Below are 5679 nucleotides of genomic sequence, written 5' to 3'. Positions count from 1 at the left end.
GCAGGCGGATTCTTTCCCATTTGAGCCACCAAGCCCCACTCCATGGAAGCAGACCCCAAATCAGAGGCCTTCAGATTCCTGATCTGGTTAGTGGGCAGCATCATACTTCAACTTGTGATTTCAGTTTGATTAGACTGTTATTAGGCAGCGTACACATTTGCTAAGGGAAAAAAATCCTAGAGCAAATGTTAAAAAAGATGAAGTACCAGAAAAATTTCAAAGACATCAATCAGTTCATTGACACGGTCCCAAAAGAAACTTCATCAAAAAGCTTCAAGTCAAAGATAATTCCACTGACGACAAACTTAAGCCAAAAACGCAATCATGATTTTTCTGAATTTTGGATAATCTTCAAATTTCTCATGGTACCACTTGTGATGTTGCTGAGCCCTGATGAACAGGACACAGAAGGTGAACACAGCGAAAGCCCAGCCCTGAATGGACCAGCTGGCGAGGGCGTAGCCACACCACTCCACGACTTCTCTAAAGTAGTTGGCCACAGATATGTATTCAAACAAGCCCCCTCTTGGTATTTTATAGCCAGTCTCCCCTGGTTTCCTGAGGTTCTTTAGAGCATGATCTGAATGGATGTTAATTAGCATGCCTGTCAACCACAAGGCGGAACCTGTTAGAAACCGGGGGTCTCTGAGCCAGTCGTCCGCGTACACTGCGTACTGACTCAGATACCTGCTCTGCAGGTAGCCGTTGTAGGTGCAGAAGATGAACGCCAACAGGAAGGCATACAGCGGCGTGGGCTTCCCTCCGTTGCGCATAGTGGACCAGGAACATGGCCAGGAGGATGCAGTTGGGCCAGCGGTTGAGGCGCTCGGCCGGCGCGCCCGCGCCCGCGCACGCGAGGAGCGGCAGGGCCAGCGAGGGCAGCTCCTGCACCGCCCAGGCGGCCCGCGCCGGCAGCCCGAAGGCGGAGCCGGGCGACGCGTAGCGCCCGTAGGGCGAGCCCCGCAGCTTCAGCAGCACATAGCGCACGACGCCCAGGGCGCATTCCAGGTAGGCGAGCGCGTCCAGCAGGAACCGCTCGGCCAGCTCCATGGTGGGGGACGGCAGGCGTGCTCCATGGCCCGGCGGCTGCGTCGGGCCACATATAGGGCGGCGGCGGCTGCGGGCGGGGTGCTGTGGGGGGCGGGAGGCGCGGTTGCTTGAGGCCGGCGCCCGCTGTCAGAGCCCTGGGGGGGCCGGTGCGGGCGGCCCCGGAGCCACGCGCCACCCCCATCCTGTTCTTTTCTTAAGGTGATATCCTGTTTTATCCTGCTGATGTCCTGTTTTACCAGTTTATTAAGACTTGCCAGTTTCTCAAGACTACGTGATCCCCGGACCATGAGACCCCTTTGACTCCCTAGTAACAAGACCCCAGCTGCTGGCTAAAGATACCCTAAGGCCCCCTCTCTTCGGGACGCAATTCCCCATCGACAAGGTATAAGAAGGGATGGCTGTAAAGGGAGAACACTGGCTTCTCTCGAAAGGCAGCCCCTTCTCTCTTCCTGCAATAAAGCTTTCTCTGCCGGATTGCCCAGTTCACTCTCCTTCTCTCCGCGCTAGTCTGTCATCACCGTTTCCGCTTTCTCCCCATCAATTTGCTGTGAAGTGATGGGAGTGTGTGTCATGATCTTAGTTTTTTGAATGTTGAGTTTAAAGTAAGTTAAAAAAAAAAAAAGAAAAATATCGTATATCAACACATGTATGTGGAGTCTAGAAAAAAGGTGTAGATGATCCTATTTTCAAAGTAGAAGCAGACACAAAGACATAGAGAAGAAATGTATGGACACCCAGGAGGGAAAGGGGGTGAGCGGGATGAATTGGGAGATGGGGATTGACACCTATACACCCTTGATGCTATGTATAAAATGGATAACTGATGAGAACGTGCTCTATAGCACGGAGTACTCAATGCTCTGTGCTGACCTGAGTCAGAACGAAGCCCAAAACGGAGCGGGTATATGTATGTGTATGACTGATTTATTTTTCTGTGCAGTAGAAACTAACACAACTTTATAAAGCAACTATGCTCTAGTAAAACTTAATTTAAAAAATTTCAGTGTTATCCAAGGATTAGCAGAGGTGGGGCTATGAATATTCTGTGTCTAGAGGATTTTCTGGACAGTGAAAACGATTTGTGGAAAACTTTTATTTTTTTAACAGTTAATTTTTTAATTCAAAGAGTTTGAATTCTAAAAGAACAGTCAATAAAATGGGTGCCAGGTGTCTCAAGAAATATTCAGTCCCTTGAGCTCCGTGTGCCATTAAACTTGGAAGTATTGACAGGTACACTGAGACGGGTCTTTGGTTTCCATATTATTAAGTCTGGATACTATAAAATTCTTAGAGGAAAACATAGGCAGAACATTATTTGACATAAATCTCAGCAACATCTTTTTCAATCCATCTACTACAGTAATGGAAGTAGAAGCAAAAACAAACAAGTTAGACCAAACTTAACTCAAAAGTTTTTGCACAGCAAAGGAAACCACAAATAAAAAGCCCACAGAATGGGAGAAAATATTTGTGACTGACAAGGAATTAGTCTCCAAAATTTACAAATAGTTCATGTAACTGAATATCCAAAAAACAAACAATACAATCAAAAAATGGGCAGAAGACCTAAACAGACATTTCTCCAAAGAAGACATACAGATGGCCAAGAGGCACATGAAAAGATGCTCAACATCACTAATTATTGCATGCATGCATGCTAAGTCACTTCAGTCATGTCTGACTCTGTGTGACCCCATGGACTGCAGCCCACCAGACTCCCCTGTCCACGGGATTCTCCAGGCAAGAATACTGGAGTGGGTTGCCATTTCCTTCTCCATTGTCTGAAAGGTAACCAAAGGTAATTAAACCCAGAAGCAAGCTGAGAAAAAAGAAAAAAACAAACCCTAAAAAAACCAGAACTACTTCAATTACTCCTTTTTGAGCTAGTACTCCCATGCTGGTTCCAAGGGTGGGGAGAATTATCTGAAAGCCAAATGTACATCTTTGTTGTAGATAAAGTTAGTTTTAACTCTTGGAGACTCTCACCCCCTTTTCACTAGATGATCACTAATTATTAGAGAAATGCAAATCGAAACTGCAGTGAGATATCACCTTACATCATCAAAAAAGTCTACAAATAATAGTGCTAAAGAGGGTCTGGAGAAAAGAGAACCCTCCTTGGTGGGAACATCACTGTTAGAAAGAATGTACACTGGTACAGTCAAAGTGGAGAACAGTATGGAGTTTCCTTTAAAAAAAAAAAGTAAACAAAAATAAATGGAAAACTTATCAAGTTTGATTATTAATAAATTCAAAGCTTATAAATAATGGATACATGTCACTATATGTTTCTCGAGTGTCACAAACTGTACAACCCTGAAAGTGAACTATAAAGTAAACTATGGGCCTTAAATACTTATGATGTCACTATAGATTCATCAGTAGTAACAGAAGTACCCCTATGGTGGAGGAGGATAATAAAGAAGGAGGTAATATGTATATGGGAATAAGAAGCATATGAAAATTTCTGTACCTTTCTCTGAATTTTGCTGTGAAACTAAACCTTCTCTAAAAAAAATCTTTAAACTTTAAAAAATACACTGTTATTGGGGCATGCACACTTGATAGGATCTTTTTAAAAAGATTTAATGCTCTCAAATAATATTTAAAGAATGGACATGTTTCCCTTGTTTTATTTTTACCTCAATTAATGCACTTTATAGATGTGATAAAATATCAGGTAAAGAGTAGGGACAGAACAAACTATAGCCACATAATTCTTTTATTTTTTTAAATATTTATTTATTTGATTGAGTCAGGTCCTAGTTGTGGGAGCATGGGCTTAGTTGCCCTGTGGCATGTGGGATCCTAGTTCCCTGACCAGGGATGAAACCCACGTCCTCTGCTTTGCAAGGCAGATTCTTAACCGTTCGCCCACCAGGGAAATCCCCCAAACAATTCTTAAAATATAGAAACACACATACAATAGGGCAGCAACACCAAAAAAACTCTCATCCTCAAATTCACTTACAATGTGCCTTATCACTTAATTTTGATCACTACTTCCTTTGTGTATTATCAAATACACATTTACGGCATCATGTCCAAAGGCTTTGGTCCCTTCCCATTTTAATCCATCCTCCATGACTGCCTTTGGTTCATTTTCAGAGAAAGCTGTGATGTAAATACCTTGGCGTCCACGGGTCTCTGAAGATGGAGGCCCCCTCACCTATGGATAGGTGGTCACAATGCAAATCATTTTGGGAATGCCTGTGGCCCCAGGGGTCTTCCCAGGTGGCTCAGTGGTAAAGAATCCGCCTGCCATGTAGGAGACCCAGGAGACGCGGGATCGATCCCTGGGTCAGGAAGATCCCCTGAAGGGAATGACAACCCACGCCAGTATTCCTGCTGGGAAACCCCAAGGGCAGAGGAGCCTGGAGGGCTCTCGCCCACGGGGTCGCAGAAGAGCGGGACACGGCTGAGCTCCTGAGCACGGAAGCACGTGGCCCCAGGGAGGGGAGGGGGAGACAGGACCCGGGACTCGGGGTAACTTTGGAAGATCTGGGAGAGCAAGCCTCACCCCGCCAAGGGCGTCATGTGACTTTGTCCTCCACTCGCCTCCGCCTCCCCTTCCCCAAGCGCAGCTCGAGGCCACGGAGGGCCGCCCCCAGGAGGAGCCCCTCCCGGGCATCAGGCGGACGGAGCCGGCGTTCTCAGAGGTTCCAGCCCCGCGCCCTCACGGGCTCAGGGCTCCCAGGGGTGCTGTGTGCGATGGCTCCGGCTCAGAGCCACGGAAGACGGGTGTTCCAGGAGCCGCGTCAGCACCCACAGGGGCTCGTTCAACGTGCCGGCTCACGGCTTCCCCTCAAACCGGCCAACTCACAACTTCTTAGACTGGGGAGGCTTTGTATCCACTTTAAGGCTGCAGAGAACATCTTCAGGGAAGCGGTTCTCATCTGGGGGCCCAGGAGGCCCCTCCTCGCAAACTCCGGCCCCTGCTCCCGGGGGAGCAGCCGCGCAGCTCGTCTTCCGGCTCCCGGCGAGGCCCGGGCTGAACGCGGGCCTTCGGCGCGTCTGCGAGGGCTCAGCGCCAGCTTCAGGCCCGGAGGGGCGGCGGGGTCTGCTGGGCCGGGGTCGGGAGGCGGACGCCGGTGCCGCTCACCGGTCCCGTGCTGGCGGAATCCGGGGAGCGAACACGTGTGGACACAAAGGAGGGCTTGACGGCGCGTCTCCGGGAGGAGCTGATGGTCCTGAATCTCTCCTGAGACAAGGCCAGGAGAGGTGGGCCTTCTCGGCTTTTCAAGCTCCTCCTGCCTGTGGGCGTGTGGGGAGCAGGCGAAGGCGCCCTGCTGACGCCTTGGAAGGTGTAATCTCAGGACGCTGAGGGGATTCTTCCCCAGGACCTAAGGAGAAAACGACCCAGGGCAGGAGAAAAAGAGGAGGAAATGGCCGCTTCTCGGGTAAACGTCTGTCCTGGCTCAGAGGCTACGTCTGCTTTTCCTCCTGAAATGCCCTGCATTAACAGTTTATAAACCTTTCATTCTCTACTTCTGATGTTGCCTATTGAGGTGGTTTTCAACTGCTAAATTTTTCCCTTTTTATTCTGATGATGGTCAAGATCAGAGCTTTAGAATGTTTCTCCCTCATGTCCCAGAGCCTTTTCTCAGGTGTGTCTCTGCATCAAGGCTG

The 5679-nt window shown here is 48.6% G+C and overlaps 1 pseudogene; it reads right to left on the bottom strand.

Annotated features, from left to right (window-relative positions):
- Window positions 1-235: 235 nt before the first annotated feature.
- LOC122420669 lies at window positions 236-1125 on the bottom strand (annotated as a pseudogene).
- Window positions 1126-5679: the final 4554 nt, after the last annotated feature.

This window comes from Cervus canadensis, chromosome 18 (assembly GCF_019320065.1).
Source record: "Cervus canadensis isolate Bull #8, Minnesota chromosome 18, ASM1932006v1, whole genome shotgun sequence".
Taxonomy (NCBI): domain Eukaryota; kingdom Metazoa; phylum Chordata; class Mammalia; order Artiodactyla; family Cervidae; genus Cervus; species Cervus canadensis.
The sequence above is the reverse complement of the archived record's forward strand: the minus strand, read 5'-3'. Positions and strand labels throughout refer to the sequence as shown.